The sequence below is a fragment of the Protopterus annectens genome, chromosome 4.part1, assembly GCF_019279795.1.
Source record: "Protopterus annectens isolate FY-2018-M chromosome 4.part1, PAN1.0, whole genome shotgun sequence".
NCBI lineage: Eukaryota > Metazoa > Chordata > Ceratodontiformes > Protopteridae > Protopterus > Protopterus annectens.
In genome coordinates this window covers 351,479,953-351,504,904 of record NC_056734.1, presented here as the reverse complement: position 1 = coordinate 351,504,904, position 24,952 = coordinate 351,479,953, and positions in this window count along the sequence as shown.

Genomic DNA, 24,952 nt, shown 5'->3' with positions numbered 1-24,952 from the left:
TACTACTAGAATCGTTGGTGAACGGTTCCTAAACTGTTTGCGTGAACGCCAGAATCCTCTGGCGTGTTATGAAGACAACGGACAGGACGTTAGTTCCATCGAGACGTCCTTCAACAAGGAAGAACTATGCGCCGACTTGGAAGCCATCGAGAATGACCTTTTTAGACTACAACGCATGAAAACACAATGCATGCATTTTGATGTATGCGTACAGAGGCGGATTATACCAAGAGGACTCCGCGTTCTGAAAATGCCAACGACAGGCACCACTTATCCTGAGCTGCTGTATCGTTGGCAGCAGCTCAATATTGAGGTGAGTCTGCAGTATATGCACTTACTAAATAATTTCTTTACTCCTCTTGAAGATGAACTAAGGGAACGAATTGAAGAGAGACAGAGAGCTCTATACGATAAATATCCGCATACTGTATTAGATGCTCGCTTTACTTGTTTATTGGACAATGTTTGTGTATATGAGAGGAAACTTTTCTCTCAGAAGAAGAACAAATTGCAACGGGACATAACAGACTTCCGTTTAGGTAACATCTTTACTTGGCCCAGGGTTACTGGACCTACAGTTGCACAGGACCGCTTGACTGTTGCTAATAGTACTGTTGGAACAAATCAAGGCTATACTCAGTCTATGATTACTGTTAATCCTGCTGTTCCCTCTACAGCAGTTAATAGCATGGGACAACAAGGGATTCCACATTCACAAGAGATTATTCCTCCTAACCTCTTAGAATTTGACTGTCCTGAGAATGTTGTACCAGTTTCTAATTTTAATAATAGTAATCATGGAGTTAGTACTAACAACAATGACTGTGTTAACACAAATATTACTAATTGTACGTCAGATGTTATTATTGTTTCGCATGACTTAGAGAATGGCCATATTAGGAGCTCTGAACCAGTAGTAAGGAATAAAGTAAGGATATCTGACACAGGAGCTCCACAGTTGGCTAAACAACTTGTTACCACTACACCTCACATTAATAACACCCCAACTTTTAGTTTATCACATCCTTTTCCCATCAGAGAAGAACAGAAAGAAGGGAGGATATGCTCCCAGAACAGAGGGAGACAGAAAAGGAAACTGTCTGCGGAGTATCCTCCGAACAGGAACATCAAGAAAATGTGGGAAACCAAAGGGAAAGGGAAAACTTAATTTTTAACCTCTCATCCCACATACTAACATCCCATGAGAAATCTGTATTGTTAAAAGGTCTATCTTTTATACCTACTACGCGTAGTGTATTTGAAGAAACCTTACGAGATTTCAAACTTTTTGTCCGGAATTTATCTCTTAGGCTATTTTTTGGTAATAATAGTGATTCCACTACACACACTAGATTCCATCGCCCAAGCACTTTTACACCTCAACTCCATCCATTGCTAGCAGCTTTTTCTAAACTAGTAGAGGATGATTTGTATAAAATGAGGGACAGCAACTCTAGAAGGCCATTTACTAGATACAATCTCACATTTCAAGAAAATGTTGCCCTAAAAGAGTTGTGTTAAGATGGAAAACTATCCATTAGGCCAGCTGATAAAGGAGGTGGCATAGTTGTCATGAACACCGATCACTATGTGAACAAAATGTTTGTTATGTTGAGTGATGAACGGTTCTACCAGTCAATAAGTAAAGACTTGGTCCCTTTCTATTCACATAGAGTACACTTAGAACTTTTGAACTTACTCCACAGTAATTTGATAGATAATGATCTCTTCCTATTTTTAGATGTACCCAACCCTACTATTCCATTGATCAATGGTCTTCCTAAAATACATAAGGATTTATCAGATCCCCCCTTGAGACCGATAGTGGCAGGTAGGGGATGGGTGACAGAACCAGTATCCATCTTCATAGAAAATAATCTTAGACCTATCGTTGACAAAAATACACATACTTTAAAGGATACACAACAGTTTTTATTAGACCTTTACCAATATTTAAGAGAACAACCTGTAGATACAGATTACATCTTTGTTACCATGGATGTTAAATCTTTATTTACTGTTATACCTAATCAAGTTGGTATAGACATGGTCAGACGCCACTTAACACGTGAGTCCACCTACAGTGACTCTATAATCAGTTTATTGTCCTCACTATTACATCTTGTACTATCTAATAACATCTTTTATTTCGAAGGGAGATGCTTTTTACAGAAAGATGGCGTAGCTATGGGCACTTCTTGTGCCAATAGCTACGCCAATCTGTTCATGGCAGAGTGGGAATATGAATATATGTTTTGCCTATCCACCTTTATTGAACACGTTTCATTCTATAGGCGTTTTGTGGATGATTTATTTCTTTTATGGAAAGGTGACTATCAAGATTTGTTGCATTTCATCCACACCATTAATACATCTACTACATATTTGAGCTTTAGTTATGAAACATCAACCACCAAGATTCATTTTTTAGATATTTTCATTGAGAAATTACCTGGAGGTATGATTAACACAGGAGTATATAGGAAGCCCTGTCACATGAACACTTTACTACACCGCTTAAGCATGCACCCCCCTTATGTTTTTCGCAACATCATCAAAGGGCAGGCCACTAGGGCTTCTAGGTATAATCCTAGTGACTCTGGGTTTGATCAGGATATGAGAACCCTGCAACAGAGATTACTACATCGAGGTTATACAGTACAAGATATAGATAGAGGCACTGTTGCCATACCCGATCTTAGATTGGATACTGCTGCTCCATATTTTTCGGATCAATACACAGACATAGATACCAATTCATTAACATTAACCAAACAAACAGCACTACAAAAGACGCCCTTCTCTATTTTTTACACTACTGATGTCCATGATATTCAGAATGTAGTTAGAGATCATTGGAAGGTACTTATGGCAGATCCCCATATTAAAAATATTGTGGGTGACACCCCAACATTCAGATTCAGGAATAAGAAAAATCTTAAAAGATTGCTTTGTGACAGGGCATCTATGGTTCTATCATCCCCTGTACCACCCTGTGGGACACACAGTTGTGGACACTGCAATTTTTGCAATTACATTAACACTGATCCCATTTTTATACATCCAGTTACCAACCATTCGTATTTTCTAAAAGCTCATGGGAATTGTATGTCCACTCACATAGTTTATCTTGCTTGCTGTTCCATCGGTCGGTCCTTTTATGTTGGCAAGACCAACAGGACCTTTAGGGATCGTATAAGAGAACATCTCTACAGTATAAGGTTGGAACACAATAGCAATGCCTTAGCTAGACATGTGCTTGAGTGTGGCCCCTTACATACATTTAACTTCAGGATTCTAGAGACAGTTTATGTTAGCAGCAGGGGAGGAGATATAAGGACGCATACAGAGGGGAGAGAGAATTTCTGGATCATGAGATTCAGATCAGATAATCCCCCTGGACTGAATATGAAGTTATCTGTGAAACCATTTTTAAAAATGAGGAGACTAAAAGTTTATACATAACTGTCTACACATAACAGTTTATACATGAATGCTCTATTGGGATGCATTATGTATATATTAAACATAACATCACTATTTATACACTATCACATCACATATCACCACATCATTACATTTTGCTAAGCTGGGGCAGTTATTATTATTATTTTTATCAATTATCATTTCTGTTGTTAGCTTAGGATATAAATATAAATGTACATATACATATTTTATATATACTTTTTATATATTTTTTGATAGATGTTTTTTAAATAGCTTTTGAGGATTTTGCATTTTGTATATTTCTGCACGGTGTGCTTTTTATGTTATTTTGTATTTGAACATATTGATAGTTAAGTAAGAATTAATTGGAGTGCTTGATTGCTTTTCCCGCCAGTTTTATGGTATATATATCATTATTTGTTTAATGCAATCTGTCTTGAGTCTGAGGAAGCCTGATATAGGTGAAAGCGCTCACTCATTCATTAATAAAGCTTTGAATCGTTTTGGAGTACTGCTGTATTTGTATCCAATACTTTTACTATCTTCAATAATAATATTAATAATAATAAAAAAAATCTACAGGTTAAATAATTATACCAAATTAGACATAATGGGAGAATATTGGTTAAGATTACATACAAATTATATGATACTGACTTAATATTTACAGAAATTGTAGCCATTTTAAAGAGAAATTAAAGGTAAGTTAGAATAATAAAAACAAGAACTGCAATATGAACTGAGGGGAAAAAAAGGTTTTGGCATATTTAGAAATAAGAGTCTATTTATTTATTTTGTTTACTGGGGTACTGCAGTGATCAGTACTGACCAGTTTCAGGCTCAGCCCAGCTGAAATGCAAAACATTTCACAAACAAAAAATACAGAAATGTAAGCAATAACAGAATAGTTTAGACTAATTACTTAGCAAAAACTCTGAACAAGCACAGTACAATGTACAATATATATTAGTTTCTAAAGTGGGTCAATCTTCAGTGAACGTTTAGAGAGAAGGGACTCAGAAAGAAGACAGGTTAGACGATATGTCCTGTGCTGAAGCAGGAGCATTTGGCTTGGAGGAAGAAGCGCTTTTCTGAGCTGCATTCCGAATTTGGAACAAGTGTTAATTTCCTTATTGTTGATGGGGAGAGCTTGCCAAAGAATAGGTGCCTGAGAAGAGAAAGCATTTGTGGTATTGTGGAGATTGGTTCTAGGGTTAATAAGTGTTGGTGTGGTTTGTGTCTCAAATTGTATGAGGAGTTATGGGAGAGAAACTGACTGATGGGAGAGAAGTAAAGAAGTGAGTGAAGGAGGGAGTGTGAGGAGGTATAAGGAATGAATAGGTATCAAATGGGCCATCAAGGCTACTGGTTTGTATATAGGTTCATAGGTGTGTACTAGGCTAATGACCCTAGAGCCTTTACAAGCCTAGCCCATAGAAGTGCCCTGGCATATGGTAGTGTGGTGTTTCAATTAATATAAGCTACAGTTAAGATTTTGTCATATTCATGACAGAAAACTTGGATATTCAAACAGTGTTTAGAACTGCTAAATGGTTTAAAAGATATAATTCAGCTAAGTCATGCAGTCCATGGGCTGTTTGTTACAAAGGCAGTGAGTTAAAAAAATTGTACTTGACATGTGGTTGTAATGCTTCCTAACTAACTCCAGTAACCCCAACCTTTTTTATTTCAAACATATAATTACTAGGCAGAAATTGAAAACCCTAATTATTTTCCAAGTACTTAAAAAATTATAGAAAAGAAGAGAAAGTTCATTAATTTATGGTCTGAGCCTGTAATTAGTCATGATGTGATCAATGCTCTACTCTGATAACAAAAATCTACATAAAATAAAAATGTAAATAAATAAATAAATAAATAAATAAACAAGATCTATCATGATCTGAATGAACTCTACTTTCTTTTAAAATAAACTGCTACATACAGATGGGTGACAGAGCAATACAGTTCTTTTACTAGGTTCCTGGCTACAATGCCTTCCTTACAGTGTCATCTTATACTCCTTTTAAGTATGTGTGTTATGCCAGGGGTTCAAGTTTCCACCCCTGCCTAATCGCTGTGGGTATGATTATGAGTGGCCACAAGACATGGAACTTAGACTGAGAATAAGAGGCACAAATTTTAGCACAGACAACAATTTATTTTCCTACTATCATTCCACACATCGTAGTCATTAAGGACTTGAAAAATGACCTAATTTTACAACTTGTAAAAAAAAAAAAGAAAAAGAAAGAAAAAACAAGGTAAAACTAGTGAATCGCTAGGAAAATAAAGTAAAAATATGCAGCTTTTAAAAAGTAAGGGAGAGAAGACACAAAAATAAAGCACACTGTGAGCAGGACAGTTGAGCATCACCATGTTTAGTGCCCAGTGGTTTCCTGCTTGAAGTCGACCTATACTGGTTTGCAATGTCATAATTTTCCATTTCTCTGAAAAAAACGTATAATAAACTGACAGAATTTGGACTGCTTGTGTACTGTTATGGAATTTGCCGTGGTGCCCTTATAGATAATGTCTATTACTGTAGAAGGCAGGGTGAACTTAGCTAATATCTGCTCTTATTCTGTGTTATTTCTTTATTTGTTAACTGGGTAGGTGAGGTGGTCCCAGACCAGGATCATGGTCAAATGGGGACCTAAGCAGGGTAATGAATTGGCTCCTCTACAGCAACTCCCTCCCCCACTCACAGCCATTCCTGTGTCCCATTACCTCGCTATTTCTCCCCATTTACCATAAATACTGTTCAAACCTGTTATATTATTTTCTTCTTTACTTCTACAATGATTACAGATATTTGGATTTAATTTAAAACTTATTTCAATTTTTATAGTACAAACACTGATAGTCATTTTCTAAACAAAACAATACATGCTCAGAATGAAAACAGACTTAAAATGAACAGAAAACTTATTTTCCCTTGAAATGACATTCCTTGGACCCCTTGTACATAATTTTAGGACCATGCACACATGCATGTGGATTTGTAGAATGGTAGGAAAATAAATTATTGTCTGTGCTTTGATTCACCTTCCTGCTTTATTAAATTATATTCCTTGTATAATACAGCATCACTTGTTAGAATGTGTTTTAAATATGTATTTTTGAAATTTTTTTCAGTAAGCAAAAAACGAAACATGTTGTTGTTGTCTTTCGGCTTTTCCCGGTTACGGGTCGCCACAGCGGAACTCCAGTCCACTAATGATTGGCAGTAGATTTTCACGAAAGCCGAGGTGCCAGCTCAATGTTCAACCTTCAACCAAGGCATGCCCATTTACGCATGTCTTTCAAACGCCCACCCAACCACGGGGAAGACATGCAGACTCCATACAGAAGGCACTCCCCACACTCCAGCCGAGAATCGAACGGGAGAACCTCTTGCTGTGAGGCAACAATGCTACAGCTGCACGAAACATATTAACCAATAATGATGAAACTACCCATTTCAGAACATTTCAACCATAAACAACTGCTCAGTCTTCATTACAATCCACCAATATCAATACAGTATCTGCAGAAGTAAAAGTCACCTGAAAAATTCTGCATTAAAGAGATTTGTAACTAATGAAGAATTTGCTGCTGGAAATAACATTGCATTTCAGTGTTTCACCTACAAATTTAGTGCCTGCTGCCCTTGAAAATTAAGTTGCCTATGTTATAATGCAAAAAAATTGGTAAGCTGGTAATATTGTAATAGGAAATGGCTGGCAAACTGACAACAGGTACATAGCTACTAGGCATCTCATCCAAAGGAGGACACACATGTTGTTGTGTCTTTCAGCTTCTCCCGGTCAGGGGTCGCCACAGCGGAACTCCGGTCCGCTAATGATTGGCAGTAGATTTTTACATGCTGGCTTGCCGGGCCTAACGCACAACCTTCAATGAAGGAACGCCCATTCACGCATGTCGCCACACAGAAGATGCTCTAACTGAGAATCGAACAGGCAACGTCTAACTGTGAGGCGACAACGCTACTGCAGCACCACCACCGCAGTCTGCACAGACTCAAAATAATTTCTTAAAGAACACTGTTTAAAAAAGCAAATATGTTATTTTTTTTAAATTAAATGTTATGGCAGCCCCCAGCCGGTGGGCCCTAAGCAATTTCCTAGGTTTCCTAGTGCTGGATCTGACTCTAACTGGTCCAAAAGTCTTTTCCCTTCATGATGTGGGCAAAAGGGCAACACCATTCCATTTTATCGATAATTAGTCAGTCAATTAATTAACATTGTATAGGCAATATATTAATTATTTACTATTTACAGTTCACAGAGATATATAAAAACAATGATCATTGGCATCATATAAGTAGGTAAACTATGATGAATAAATATTAAAATTGTTAAAGTGAGTGATATAGCCTTTATTTAATAACCAGTGAACATAATCATATTTTTTAAACAAGATACATCTTTATTGAAATATCACTTATGACATAGCCAATCATATATTTATATAAGTTAAAACAAACTATGCTGACATATTTTCATTTGCAAACATTTGACATCAAATATAATCTTCTATTGAGTCATTGTTAATCAAACATTACACAGGTCAATCAATTCCTGCCTTTCCTTAAAATTTATTCCTCCTTCAAAGCATTATTCTCCATGTATTGTTGCCACAATTCCCATTTTTCCTATGTAATTTGCTCCTACCCTTTACTAAAGATCCCACTTCCAGGTCTTTTATCTCTCTTACTATATTCACTACTTCTAGTCTGTGTCTTCCCTACCAGGCAATCTCGGACCCTGCCCTACTAGAGATGCTCCATATCTGTAAGTCTAACTCCTTGCACATTATCTGCCTGAAAGGTCTAAATCTAATATGCAACATTAACAAAATCTGCTGGAGAGACAGGTTTGTCTCTCAGAGGCTGCTCCGTCTTTGGAATAGACTTCCCATACACGTCAAACAAAGTACGTTGTTGACCCTCTTCAAGAGGGTCATTGACAGGTGCTGACTGAGGTTTCTTTTTGGGGATAAACTTTTGGCTAGGCTTGTAAGGGCCCCAGGGCCATTAGCCTAGTAACCGCCTATGATCCTATAATCCTACAGTAGTTTTGGACTTTGATTTCCATTTTCTAGTAATTGCTTTTTGGCAGCTATCAGAATTTAATTCTGTAAGGCATTACTATGTTTAGGCAATTCTGACTCTGTATCACAACTGAAAAATCATTTCCTTAGTTGCACCAATTTGCTCACCCAGTATTTCTGACAGAGTAGCCTGCAGGGATTTTTTAAAGTCAGCAAACTTATGACAATTTCAAAAAAATATGTTCCAAATTTTCTCTTTCATCCTCATCACACCTCCAGCAGTTGAAATCTGCCTGAGGAAAAATGTTAAAGTCTGCTTGGGGTAAAAAATACCTATGCAAACACTTCCAAGCAAAACTCCTGGATCTTCTAGACTTTGTTGCATCTACTAAAACATCTGCCATTGCTGATTTTTCACTTACCCCCCCCCGCATTCTTTTTCCTCTGCCTATACTCTGATATCATTCCTTGATATAGAAGGCAATCTCTAGCCTGCAATCCAAATGCATTATTGGTGTCTTCCTGTTCTTTTACCTCTCCCTCTCTAATTATTTACTCCAAATACCTTAGTTCATTTGCCAGTTTTCCCCAGAAAATTCCAGCTCCCTCTTGTCTATTCTCTGTACCTCTAATTGCAGTATTCTCATTGGCTTAGTTCTTAGAACACTTTCTGCTACTTTATGAATATCACATTCTGTATGTATGGTTGTTCTCCTTAAGGATCTGCATCCAAAATTCCAGTCTCTCCTTATTTATTGAGCTTCCCACTGTTTTGTCATCATCCCTTTCCACTTTAAATTATAGTTTTCTGCTCGTGCTATGTATAGGAGCCTTAACTGTGTAGCTCTGAAATACCAATTCAAATCAGGTAATCAAAATTCAACTTGTCCTATTGGAAGGATCAACTTATTCCACTTGACTCTTGCCCTCATCCTCTCCCAGATAAACTCCTTCAACTCTTTATTAATTGCTATCCACAAAAACTCCTCTGGTTGATAAAAATATGTCAGATCTGTTTATAAAACTAAAGGGACTAAAAACATTTTCACTGCTTGTATTTTGCTATCCATATCCATGAAACAGAACTTCCAGTTTCTCAGTTTTTGTATTATCTTTTTTATTCTGTTCCCACATATCCTTACCTGCCACAACTGAGTCCTTTTTAACACACACTCATATGTATTTAATTTTGTCATGTCCATATAAATATAGGTATTGCTGAACCAATTTATGTGTGGGAACATAGTTTACATCCATTGCCTTTGTTTTATCTTCATTCATTTTTTATCCCCAAAATACCTAAAGCTGTCTCAGAATGTTCCACAACACTGAATGTCCTTTTCTAGTTTTATCAGGTACAAAATAATATCATCTGCAAATAAAGCCAACTTTTTTTATTACAATACCAATTACATCATTGAATTTCTGGGTCCCTTATTTTCTTTGCCAGTAGCTCTAAATATAACACTAATAACAAAGGGGAAAGAGGACACCCCTGCCTGGTTCCTCTGTTCAAACATAACTTTTCAGAGAGGAACCCTCCCATTTTAATTTTCACCTCTGATTCATCATATATCCTCCTTAGTAATCTTATTACTGTGTCAGGGAATGCAAATGTTTCCATTGCCCTACTCATAGACAATTTATTCTGTCAAATTCTTTCTCAGCGTCAAGACCCTCCAACAACAGTGGTATGTTCTTATACTTTGCTTTCCTCTGGATTGTTCTTGCTCTATTAATATTGTCAAATGTTTGTTTCCCCTCCATAAAACCAAATTGATCCATATCTATGAATGTTGCCATCATTTTGCCATTGTTTTGCATTATAGCCATAAACTCTTTATAATCTTGATTCAGAAATGAAAGGGTGCTATATGAAGCTGGATCTGATGGGTCTTTACTATCTTTAGGTATTACAGCCACCACAACTTTCTTACAGGATGTGGGTGCTTCTCTTTCTTTTAAAATACTGTTAAAACCATCCAGATGTTTTTTGCTTTCTTCCCTCCTAGCTTCCAAACTTCCACAGGAATACCATTTATTCCTGGAGACTTTCATGTAGATTGGTTATTCATCACCATTTTTATCTCATCTTCTCATGTCCTAACTGTTAATAATTAAGTCTCATCTACATCTAAGCTTGTCATATTTAATTCTTCCATAAACATTTCCATTTGCACTTTTCTTGATTTCTACATTTCTCTACTTTATATAAATTTTTACAAATTATTATCAAAAACATTTGCTTAACAGCAATCTTTCTAAACTCATGCATATCATCCAGGTAGTCCCTTATTTTCTCATTAGCATTCTGCAGTTGCACCTCTTCTTGTTCTGTGAGATTCCCCTATTTTTCAATACTTTAACCTTTCAGTCCCTTTAAATAATTCTTGTTACTTCCTAACTATATCTCTTTTTCTTTCATTTCTACCCTATTTTTAAACTCCACCTTTATTTTATTCCACTCCCTAGCTATATTTACTGAAGAAATTTTAGTCTTCCCCAATAACTTAATGCAAGCATAAACCTATGCATATCTTCAAATAATGAAGTTTAGCCCTCCTAAGAGAAACAGTTATCCTAGATTGACAGCTACACCCTCAGTCTTTAATTGATCTATAATGAAGGCTATCCATGCTAAGATGTATGGTACTGCCTGTGCTTCTGCTTACACTAAGTGCTGTCTGTTTTGGTCTTATCTATATTCCTCTCCCAGACATAGAAAATAACTTCATTGCTTTCAGAGAACATTCCCTTTTAGCCACTGAAAGAAAAAAGTATTCTGTTTCTATTGTCCTCTTATTGGCTTGTCTCCATAGAAACATGAGAACCAGATACACAGTTGCTTTCAGCTACAAGTTTCTGATGTTGTGCCAAAAACATTTCCTTTTCAGTACATTCAATGTTCTTTTATTTACTTGCTTTAGCTTAAAACATGTTGCTAGATTTACCCAGTGGCCTTAATCCAGTCATTCCCCTATGCAAAAGTAAGAAAAAGCATATCAATGTTGCTGATTTCATGTTCTGTGTATGTTTAAAACCAGTCTATCACATCAACAACCTAAGATTACAGCCTATTATCTTAAACATGATTTTGTTCTTCTCTTTTTACATTGCAATGCCTACATTTCTTAAAAGTAAACAAGAACAAAAAAGAAGGATAAAAGACACATGTTTACTTCAGTATGCCTAAAACACGCGCGAATAAGCAAAAATGCTTTACTATGTAACATGCAGTCTTTGTCAAGTTTTATATAAAAGCACTGTTAAGAAAAAAATTGTTTTACTTACGGTTACCTCTTTCCTTTCTCTTCCCTTCTCCTTAATGTTCTACCAAACATTCATGAAATGAAGTAGGGTATATGCTTTGGAGTACCCTAGAAGTTTAACAAAGTCAAAAAAGTCCAATATTTAGTTATATTATTATATATTATTTATATTAGTAAATATTATTTAGTAGGATGCACACTGTGGGATAGACAAAGAAATGAGGACATAAGAGCAGAAGCAAAAGTAGCTCCAATTGCAAAAATGATCAAAGAGAACAGATTACAGTGGTTTGGGCACATGTGTAGAAAAGCAGAAGACAATCTGGTGAGGAAGATTTGGGAAAAAGAGGAAGAAGGTAAGAGGAAGTGAGGATGTCAAGCAAAGAGGTGGATGGATTGTGTGAAAGAAGATCTGCAACAGTCAGGCATGAGTGTTGAAGAAGGCAGGAGTGTGGCACTGAACTGAGAGAGTTGGTGACAGTTAACATGATACCCCAACCCCATGTAGAAAAAAATGGGTAAAAGGGAGCTGATGATGATGATGATGATGAGGGGCAGCAAACTCAAAGACAGCCCCGGGCAGCACAAACTCTAACTATGCCACTGCTTGAGCAGCCTCATACTCACCCAGCCTTTTCTTCATTTTGACCTCTGGATTTTGCAGTTTTATTGGCTCATCTGAATATCTTTTTAAAGCTTCTTCCATTTTTTCCAGTCTTTTATTATTTGAGTTGATATTCTCCTTCACTGTTTCATTTATTTTAATCAGCTCTGAGTACATTTGCCTTATTTTCCCTCTAGATTACTGGAAGTTATGTCTTGCATGAAAGCTGGAGCTTGAACTGCTTTTTTGCTGAATGGCTGTAGGATTCTTCCCAGCCAGTGTCTTTCCTCACCTTTTTTAGTTGATTTTCTTAAAGGTTCTCTACATTTCTTATTTGCTAGCATCCAAGCAGCACTCTTACTAGCCAGTAACTGAAATTTACTCAAAGATACAAATTCACTGGCTCTCATTTCTGAATTTCTGCTTTCACACTGGGAGACAAGAAATTAAGCTATTCCTCTATGTGCAGCCATCTTTGAAGTCCCTGAACAGAGGAAGATGTTGAGAATGTTTTAAAAATATATAGAAAACAGAGAACACGCTGAAATTAATTAAAGTCTTGCCTTTAAGCGTCACATTTTATTTGCTAGGCATCTCTGACTACAGCACTGTATTTTAAAGTTCAGCACTGATATACCTGAATGCCTGTGGCCTGTGCAGGTGTAGTTATACACCGTCAGCCCTCAAAGTTAAAGCCATACATTTACAGCAAAATTTGCATGGATATGGTATATTTTGATATGATAAAATATATAAAAGAGTTGGTGGTGTAGCTAGAGTTATGTGAATTATTATGTAGCTCCTTCCTGGAAGTATGCAATGATGTGAGTTGTGACACTTTGAAAACTGATGTACAAATTCAATCATTATAAGAGTGAATTCTGAAACTCAGTAATGTACCTTTCAGCATTTCTGCAGGGGGTGGGCTTTGCCCTGTACATCCCCAACATGGAGGAATGTACCCCCCACTTGACTGTAATTTATATAACTTACGTATATAAAATTTGAGATTTCCATACCTTATACCAGTGGGAATTTTCTGTGATACCTATTTCCTCTAAATACTGCCTGGAAGTTGGCACAGGGGATTAAGGTAATAAGCTGTTGATATGTTTCAACTAGTCTAGGGTTTGATTCTCTCAGGCCCTGTTTGCTTTCTGTGTGACTCTGAGCAAAGCAAGTCACTTAACCAAATGGTGTTCCTGGACTCAGCCTGAAAAAGGACCATGTAAATATGTGCTCTGTTTCAGTTAACAAATGAGAATAAATAATTCTAAAAAAGTTCCATCAAGGTGCAAAAATACTAAAAAACTAAAAAAATGCAAAAAGTGCCAAGGGATACGAAGAACACCAGCCAAGTGACAGTGAAGGGTAACCCTTGGCACCTTTTGCAGTTTTTTTGAAAATAAATAATAATGTTTACTTTTTTGCAGTTCCAAGGACAGCAGTTACAATCCAAATGTTCAACAGACACCCACTCTCATTAGTAGGCTAGACCAGTCTAATTTATTTAACTTTAAAGACAAAGAAATGAGGACTGTGGAGACAAAGATGTTCTATGGTATATGGTACCCCCCAAATAGCTTATAAATGACTGCCAGCAGCTTATTCTAGCTTTTACATTTATATTGGCAGTGTTGACACTTTCATAATTTTCACCATTTGGAAATTTGAATCCATTAATGTATCTCTAGCAAACATCAGAATTAGGAACATGAAAAACCTGTCTATTTATATAATTGAACAACATCTTTTTATAACATGTTTGTTGATGAATATAAGACCTTGTTAAATGTTCAAAATAATGACAATACTATTATTAGGCCTGCCGATAAAGGTTGAGATATTGTCATTATGGATCGATCTACATATAAAAATAAAATGATGAACATGCTTTATGATGTAGAAACATATTCTGCCACAAATAAGGAACAACTGAATAAAATAATTAAAAATGTGCATGCTGATTTATATGATTGCTTTATAAATGGGTTGTTTGGGCAAGAGTTATACAAATATTTTCTTGTAGAGACACTATTAGTGCCTGTGCTTAGAGACTTGCTGAAAATGCATAAAGATTTGCTGGATCCACTGCTAAGACCAATAGTATCAAGCAAAGGGTGGTTAATGGAACCTTTATCAATTTTTGTTGAAAATAATTTGAAATCCTTAGTCAATAATACTCAGACTATTTTAAGGGATACAACATTTTCTGACCACTCTTTCGGATCATGTGTTTTCTGATAATCATGTACCTAGCGTCATTTTAGTTACCCTGGACGTAACATATTTGTCGACTACTATTCCTAATAATCAAGTGATTGACTTTTTCCATCAATTTTTATTAAGACATAATGTAGCAATTAATAAGGTTATGTTATATATTCTTCTGTTAGAGATTATTCTGACTAATAATGTTTTTACATATAATGGATGCTACTATTTACAGAAGAAAGGAGTAGCCATGGGTACTCCATGTGCCAAACTATTATGCTAATATTGTCATGGCATACTGGGCAACTACTTTTGTTTTAATGAATCAAGAATATTCCCAGATGATCCCTTATTATAAAAGATTTGTTGGTGATTTTTTGTTATGGAATGATATTGAGCTTGAATTAGAGAGTTTCATTACATACATTAACACTACCACTGATTTTGTGAGTTTCACAGGGCAAAGGTCAAATGAGAGAATAACTTTTTTGGATGTACAACTTATTAAAAACAATAACTTGGAAGATACAGAGATGCAGCGGAAAGCCTGCAGGACAAATAATTTGCTAAACAGACAGAGCATGCATCCCCCCATATATATAAAAATATAATCAAGGGACAAGGGCTCAGGGTGTCTAGACTTACTAGTAATGATAAAAAGTGTAAGTCAGCCCTTTAGAGGCTTGAAAATGACTTTTGGAAAGAGGTTATAAGCAACATGAGTGTGCCTTTTTGACAGATGGCAGTTTTATAACTAGAGATGGCAGGCGACAGCCATATTTTGAAACAGAAATAGGGAAATTAAATCGGTAGAAGTGACTAATCCATGATCAATTCAGAACAACAAAAGTAGGATAATCATTCCATTTTCATCTAATGTAGCAGCAGTTTGTGAGATAATATATCAATATTGGGAGATACTTATGTTAGATCAGAAATTTGGTTGACAACTTGGGTATGACACTCACTTTCACTTATAAGAGCAATAAGTCATTAAAATATTTACTTTGTTATGAAAAAGATGAAGTCTGTAAATTAAAATATAAGAGAAGTGGGACATTTAGTTGTAGGAATTGTAACTGTTTGTGAAGGCTACTAGCCTAGCTAGATAGAATTTTGTAGATAATTATGTCATTTGTAAATATTAATATAAGCCATAGGCTTGTTCTCTTAAATGTAAGAACATTGGGTTAAATGTTGACTGTCAAAAATGCAACAACAGTGCACTCTACTGGAATAAAGTTGATAAGTTAAGCATTTTATGACTGTTTGATCTCAAAGTCAGAGCCGTGATGTCTGGACCAGCAGATTCATTCTATTGTTTAGAGACCAGAGTTAATTGCTAGATTTTACATATATAATGTCTTTAATTGCTGTGGTTTCCTGACCAAGTGCAAGATCAAAGCTATGTTAAACTCTGAGTTTCTGTTAGCCTGGGAACCAAAGAAAAATTATGTAATCTAAAATGAGTCAGCAGTGATGTATAATCAGTTTAAAAGACTGTCTCAGAGAGAGAGAGAGAGAGAGAGACAGCATTTTGGATTTTGTCTAAAGCTGACAACAACTCACCAGTACTCTGCTTTTGCTCTATATGTAAGTTTATTTAGAACTGTGATTGCTCTTAGGAAAATAAAGACATAGTAAGTTTAGTCTAGCTGTTTCTATATTTATGTCAAAACTATTCCACAGTATTATTTTAAGCATTTTCCTGTGATGTCTGAACTCTTGACTAGCACTGTGTAGTAAGAAGTATTGTCTTGTGTTTTTATTATTTATTATTAAATATTTTAAACCTTTCAGTTGTAGCTGTTTTGTGTAGAGATAATTTAAGCTCTAGAGTACATTGCACATATATAGTGATACTGTACAAAGCTACTCCAATAAACCTTAAAAGTTCTGGTCACACTAACTGGATAATAATATTCCACAGTAATAATTGGACACCCTTTGGGAAGGGCCTTATTAGTATCTGATAAATTGGGGTTCTGGTGGCAGTGGATTAATACCTCACATCCTGGACAGGTGCGTGTGTGTGTGTATGTGTGTGTGTGTGTGTGTGTTTGAGCTACTTGGGCAGGGACATGAAGCACTGGTTGGACAGAGAGAGTGCTGGGAGGGCTTGGCTTGGTACCTTGGCTAAGGACTCCAGTCTATAGCTGTGCCACTGGGGAGTCTTATTGGGGATCTGGAGAGAAAGGGAGAAACCAGTCCCAGACTGACTGTGATCTCTATTTGCTCTTAAGGGAAACTGTACTTTACTGTGTGTGTATTTGTTATGCTTCCCAATGTGGACGCCCCTCACTGGTGTTAGTGGTGAGGATTGAGGGTCCTTGATTACTGGGCCAGTGCACGGGCATCACAGTGTTATTCATACATGGCTAACAGTAACAGCTTTATTCATCCCACTACTAAAATAGTTTATGAGTTCACTCATTATGGAGACTGCAACACCAGAGATTTAGTTTACCTGGTGCAATGTACTAAGTGTCCAATGTTTTATGTGGGCAAAACTAGCCGCTCTTTACATGAGCATGTTAGAGAGCATATAGATGCTATAAATTGAGAAGATGAAGCAAACACTTTAGCCAGACACTTTGTAGTTATGGTTATACCCACAATTTTCTATGTCTAGTTTTAGAAATTATTAATAGGAGTGTCAGGTTAGGTGAGTATAAAAATAAAATGGGGAAATTAGAAATGAAGTGGATAATAACGTTACAAGCAGATATGATAAGGTCACTTTAAAGCAATTTTTGGTAGCTAGATCCCTCAAACACTGTTTCTATTTGTCATCTTTTACTTGTATATTTATTTTAAAGCTCATATATTTTATATTATTCAGTCAGAATGTTTGGATGGTTGTTTTATTTCATTTGATTTTTATGTTGTTCTATACATTAGAGTGAGTTGTAATATTTTAGTGTCATTTTATAAAGCTTAGTACATAAAGGAGATTTTAACATGTTTTTATTATAATGCTTTAATTGAATATGTTAATTACATTTAAGATGATTAGACATTATTAACTGATTTGAATTTTTATATAATATGAGCAGTTTAATTCGGTGGTTATAAGTTTGAAGAAGAGTCCTACATGTGAAAGCACTCACTTTTGTTATTTGTGCACTTAATAAAACGTATCTGCGAGTTGTGTTTGTCACATCTTTCTTTGGATATTTATCATTGAACAACAGTTTACTAACACTTAGCTACACTGCTAGAAAGGTACAAACAATGTTGAATGTGTGAGGCCACACATATGATGAAACAAAAATAGATAAAGCTCCCCAAATTTATAGTAAGAGAGAGGAGAAAAACTCCAAAATAAATTACTATTGGTAAGCTTACATGAGAAGGCACTTGGTGCTGTCTGATGAGCCACTGATTATAATTCTAATTTGTAGCTGTACAGTGTTAAGTTTATTTGGATGTGGCAGGTATTGGCTATTATTTAAATCTGCAATGCATTTACTGTACACTTTTAAGGTCAGGTGCCCATCATATATTATCTGGAAATAAATGTTTGTATAGGAGTTGAAGCTATTAGCTTCTTCCATCACAGTAAGGGCTAGCATAATCACTGCTTTGTCATCTAGACTACCTGTTGGATAGTCTTCTAAACAAGTTCATGTTCATTTGAATTATTTTTGTTCACAAAGTACAGTACAGTAATTATGCATATTCCAGACTGACTTCCTTAGGTGCCATACTCCCACTCAGGCACTCAGAAAATTAAACTCTATCAAGTTGTGCAGTCTAAGATCCTCTAGCAAATTCACAATCAAGCCATTGCATGCTATAAAACTGAAATGATATTCCTACTCGGGGAAAAATCAAAGTGGTAAGGTTCCTCTCTGATAATTTCTGTTTCAACAGAGGAATCAGACAGAGGTATCCCTTTTCCCCTTTATTGTTTGCTTATATTTAGAGCCATGGCAATGAAAATAAGGAACTCAGAAATTCAAAGGTATTATTGATATAGTAATCAAGAAACGTTGGCTTTATTTGCAGATGATATTATTTTGTACTTGATAAATCCAGAAAAGGACATCTCGGTGTTGTTGAACACTTTGAGATGGTTCAAGACTTTTGGGCTATAAAATGAATGGGGGTAAAACAGAGGCTATAGATATAAGTTATGTACCCACTCATGACTTGGTTCAGCAATACTCATATTTATGGAGATATGATAAGATGAAGGAGTATGGATTAAAAAGGCTTCTGATATGGCAGCTAAGGATATATCATAAAAGTCTAAACCAAAAATTATACAAAAACTGAGAAACTGGAAGTGTTTGTTTAAGTATATGGATAGTAAGATACAAACAGTGAAAATGCTTTTAGTCCCTTTAGTTTTATATACCGGTCAGACATAATTCCATCAAATAATGAAAAAGTTGTGGACAACAGTCAATAAAGAGTTAAAAGTATTTATAAAGTATTTATGAAGGAGGTAAAAAGGGCAAGAGTTAAGTGGGATAAGTTGATCGTCCCATTCAAACAAGATCATTCAGGATTACCTGATTTGAAATTATATTTTAGAACTACACTGTTAAAGCTCATATATTAACATAAGCAGAAGGTTATAATTCAAAGTAGAAGGGGATGATGATGAAGCAGGGGTGGGAGGAGTTCAAGAAATCAGAAGAGAGTGGGATTTTGGATGCAGATCCTTAAGGAGACTAATAACCACCATACATAATATTATATTCATAAATCTGCAGAAAATATTATAATAACTAAGCCAGTACTGGAATGGAGAAAGGAGATTTTGCCAACAGGCAAGACTGCAAATAGGGATACAGAAAACAGACAAGAGAGTGCTAGAATTTACTGGCATATATTAGCAACCAAGGTAGTAGGATGAGGCCAAGACAAAGTTTGGACTGCAGATTAGAGACTGCTTTCCCTATCAGGGATTGAAATCAGAGTACAGGCAAAGAGAAAGGGATAGGGGAGTCCTAAGTGAGAGACCTGATCTGGTAGTGCTTTTAGTTGACTCTAGAACAGATGCTGCTGTTAAAAAAGGAATAATTAGTAGGACACACAAAATATACTGCATGATAACTATAGAAATCAGCCACTGGAATTTAACAAAGATTGGAAAAGCAATTTACGGGGTATAATGGGGTGGCATATGTATGGCTCCCAGTCCCAATTAACTAAATCCAGAAGGTTAAGGATTTTTGCTTGGAAGTGTTTCCATAGATATTTTATAACCCAAGTAGACCACAATGATTTTTCCTCAGATAAATAACAAATGGAGGTGTGATGGGGAAGAAAAAGGTAAAAGAAAAAGGTAACTGGGAATGTTTTTGGGAGTGTAATGAGTTGGCAGATTTCAAAAATTGGGTCTATATTAGAACACCGAACATTCAAAATGTCGAGTGTTCTAATATCGAACCCTAGCAATCGAAAAAAAAACATCGAACATTCGGAACAGTGAATTTTTTCCTAGGGAAAAAATTTGCTGTTCCAAAACACATACACACAACACAAGCACACCAAACAAACAGCAATCCACACACATACACCTAAACTCTTACACTTAACTCTACACTAAACTATGCATACACCACTAACTATCCACTTACCTTAACCCAAACCCTAACCCTAAGGTCCGTCACTATCGCACAGTCACCTCACCCGCACCCTAACCCTAACTCACCTAAGCCGCTCTAACCCACACGTCCACACAATCGCACACTTACCTGAACCCAACCCGTAACTTTCCACCAGAGCGCTGAAAATACCGAAGCAACAGAAACGGACAACCAAATTCTTTCCCTAGGAAAGAATTCCATTTCCTGTTACTTCGATATTTTCAGCGTTCGCTGAAAACGGGTTGATATTAGAACACTCGACATTTCAAATGTTCAGTATTCTAATATAGACCCCAAAAATTCCCACAGAATATTCTGCAGAAATCTTGGGGGAACAAATGGCTTGTGACTAAGGAAATGATTCTTTTGAGCTGGGACTCATGATCTGAATTGCATAGACATAGTAAGGCCTTATTAAGTTTAATTCTATTGGCTGCCAAAACACAATTACTAGAAAATGGAAATCAAACTCTAAACAAGCTACATTTGATGTTCTGAATGGAATGCTGTAAAAGAGATAAAAGATCAGGAAATGTGATCTTTAGAAAAGAGAAGGAGCAAATTGCATAGAAATAAATAAAATTTGTGGGAAAATACAAAAGAATAAGGTTTAGGAGAAGGAGTGAAGTTTAAGGGAAGGCAAGAACCGAGGAATTTATATATTGCTGGACTGAAAGACAGTTGTTATAAAGAAAGTACATAATATTTAATGTGGAAAAATAGAAAATGTTTTACTATGGTTTGTTTTCTTTTTTATTAATGTATGTATGCCTAGGTCTGTGATGCAAGAGGCTTTGACTTAAGAATGTGCATGACTTATTTTACGGATGTTCAAACTATCTGCAATATTATTAACAAAACTGGCAACTACTTGTATCTGATGATAGGTATAGGTCAGTTCTTGGTAATACACCTATGTTTTGCTATAAGAACAATAGATCATTAAAACAGTTGCTGTGTTATAAACAAACTAATAAGAATGTCTCCGTCTGTGATAAATGTGGTACATTTCCATGTAGAGACTGCAACATATGCAAATATATTCATAGCAGTGATTCTTATGTACATCCAGTGAGTAAGAAGAGTTATGACTTTCATTTTTATGCAAATTGGAGTAGTCAGAATCTAGTGTATTTGTCATTCTGTGTGAAATATGAATTCTGCTGTGTAGGTAAGACAAACAGATGTTTGAAAGACAGAGTTAGAGAACATTTAAATGACATCAGGAAGAATGATGTTTATAATGCACTGTATCAACATGTTGTAGAGAATGACACCAGTCATACTTTTAAATTTTTAGTTTTGGAATTACTTACACCTAGCAATAAAAAGGTGATCTAAGGAATACAACAGAATGTAAAGAGATGAAGTGGGTTCTAGAATTACATGAAGACAGTAGGAAAGGACTTCACAGAATTGTTTCTTTAAGACCAATTCTTACGTCACGTAACTTGGTGAGATAACTGTGTTTAAAAGATGGTTTGTTTGTAACAGTTTTCAGATCTGATGAAGTGCCTGTTTAGAAAGGCGTGAAAGCACTTATCTGTGTTTTAACCTTGCTTTTATAGTTTTCATTTTGTTTTTTTTTTAATAAAATCCATGATTTTATACAGCAACTGCCATAGCTAACTGGTTGGATTTACTTCTGTTTTTACTTTTTCGTATTTAACCAGTCTTAATCCAAGTTTACGTTTTTCTCTATAATTTAATAAAGGTGTTCATAAAAAAAATGTTCCTACTGAATATAACACCAAGATCAACTGCACTGCTTCTTAACTGCAGATTTTTTCATACCCTTGTGATGAGTCTCCCTTACCTCTCTTGATTTGTTTTTGCTTTTACTATTGTTCCACAAAATCTTAAGTCCATATTCACCTCCATTTCTCCTCGTTGCACCCTTCACTCAACATCTAGCTCAGAATCTTATGTCCATTGTTTGTTTATAGCATCTAACGTTTGCCCATCTTGTGTTCTACAACTTTCTAGTTTGAGTTTCATCATGTATTGTTGGGTAAGTAGTTTATACATGTCAGTAATTTCCTAAAGCAAGTACATTATTCGGTTTAGTATCATAATGTTGAAAGTAAAAATATCTTTGAATTATTTAACTGAATCACATTGCCTACTTTGCGAATACCGTAATATAAACATATCGAAAATGAAGTAGACAACAGTTGACATTTGAAAATGTTCAAAACTTTGAATACAATTAAAGTGCTAACTTTCACCGTTCTTTGGTGTTTTTATTTTGCTTTTTTTTTTTTTTATGCTCCCCGTGGTGTATACAATTTATGTCACATCAAGTTCATCAGATATGTTTTCACTTGTGCCCCATCATCATAATAATGAATCAAATCTTTACTTCAGTTTATATTACTTTGGACAAATGCAGATTGTGATTTTCAAAACCTGAAATAAAGAACTGCACAATTTCGAGTAAGGGATATTCAAAATTTTGATAGTAAACCACATTATTCACTTACATAAAAAAAAAAAACCTTTAACTTTCTAAATTGTCATCTCTTATTAAAAACTCATATCATTGCATTTTGCTAGTCTGTCTAAGTGGACTTCTGTGAACATAGTGCTTATTGCTGATCATGTAGTCCGCTTCTTATGTGAATTTCTGTGAACTATGTGCTACATTGCATGAATGATTGGAGTATTTGCTACTCTAGTGATTCAGACTGACTTGCTGATAATACTGCAGACAGAAAGATATAATGTAAAAGAGGGATAAGGTATGCACTATTTTTATTTTCTGTTATTAATTGTTGTGCAAGGAACACTGCAGCTGCTTTCCAAATTCAGAAAAAAGTAATCTTTCTGATGTAGTAAAGGTGCTTAAAGTTTTATGCACCTTTCAGCACTGCTAACCTCTAGACATGCACAAGAGTATAAATATCTGCTATCAAATAACAGATGCAAGAAGCTAAAACAGCTGTAAAGGACTTCAGAATGCCACATGTCTTTGTGTGTGGCACAGTAAAGCCCATTACAGCTTTTAATGCTGTTATAATATAAGAGCTACAGCTCAGACCTTCCAATGCCTGTGAGGCTATGTTATGTGTACTAGAGTGCTAAAAGCTGTCAACTACTGTCAACTACTTCAGCATCTGTAGTTTTTAACACTCAAATGGATCTTGATAAGGGTATATGACTTTGTGTGAGAAGAGCTGGTTATTGGTGGATATTTGCTCATCTAGTACTATACTGGGCTGCCTGACTGAAAGTCATGATGAACTGTTTTCCTAACACTAGTGATTTTAGAATGAGAATAAAAGATAGTGTCAGTCATCTTATGGGCCACTGAGAGGAATGGAGGAGCAGGAAGTACCAGAATCTGCTTTGATACCTGTAGCAAGGAAATGAAAAACATGGAAGAACTTAGGCCAATGAAATATATAAAACAGTTCAGGGATAAGGGCATTATTTATTTATTTAACTAGGTAAGGCCAAGTAGCCATACATTCTTTTTACATGGGTGGCCTGGTAACTTTATTCTAGTTAAAGGAATTATTTAGAGTTCTACTGAATTCAGGTAAAGAAAGCTGTAGAGTCAAACAATATGAAGCTTTATTAGCATTTCATGTCAAGTGTAAAAAAAATACAGAAAATGTAAATACCCTACCACACACCCACACACCAACCCTACCTATCCTCTAACTAATCCCTCACTATTATCACCCAGACAGACGGACACACACACACACACACACACACACACACACACACACACACACAGACACACACACACACACACACACACACACACACACACACACACACACACACACACACACACACACACACACACACACACACACACACACACAAAAAAGTGCGCGCGTGCAGGCATGCGCTCTTCCCTGACAGCACTCATTCCTCTTCCTACACTCACATATGCAGCCACACACATATACACACATTCACATACACCCCACCACTACCTATTATCTAAACTCACCAGCACTTACCTCTAACATGATCTGACCAGTTGAAAGTAATTGGTGAACATTAATTTTTTGTCTGGGTTGGGGTAAGGGTTTATGCATCTGACTGGTTCTATGAATCACTTGGATGCATACAACTCTTAATGCAGGTAAACACTGTGGTAGGACTAAGTATCAGAAATGGTAACTGCCATACAGTTCTTTAAATTGTTACACATTCTTCTCGGCCACAGAGAACTTAGATTCACTAACAAGGCACTACTCTCAATCTCTAAAAGCCATTACAGCTCTGGTGACTCCCTGTATTCTAGCAACATTGCCAAGACTTGGAACTCCCTACCACTACAAATCAGGGTACAACCTAACAAAACCATCTTCAAAAAACAGCTTATTTCCCACCTAAACAACTCATGGACATGCAATTGCCTAGCACCTGGCTGACATATTTTAACAACTTTCCCCTACCCAATATCCAACCTCTTCTTTAAAACTGCCACAGATGTACTATATTTATTATCATACATTACTTACCAGCTCACTGCACCCTACTCACCACTCTCCCATCTATGCCCACTGACTCTTCCCTAGACTAAGTTAAAAAGCTTTCCCTTAAAATGTCAATGAACCTCATATGAACCTGTCTATATTCTCATCAAATGAAAGTCCCGAACCAGGAAAGATGCTTCCATGAACTCAAAATGCCAAAACACAGGTTTATTTAGCTTTTTTGTAGGCTGTAACAAATGACTTCCTCAGAATGATAAAAAATTATAACTCATATTTAAATACCATTTTTGAAAAAAAACA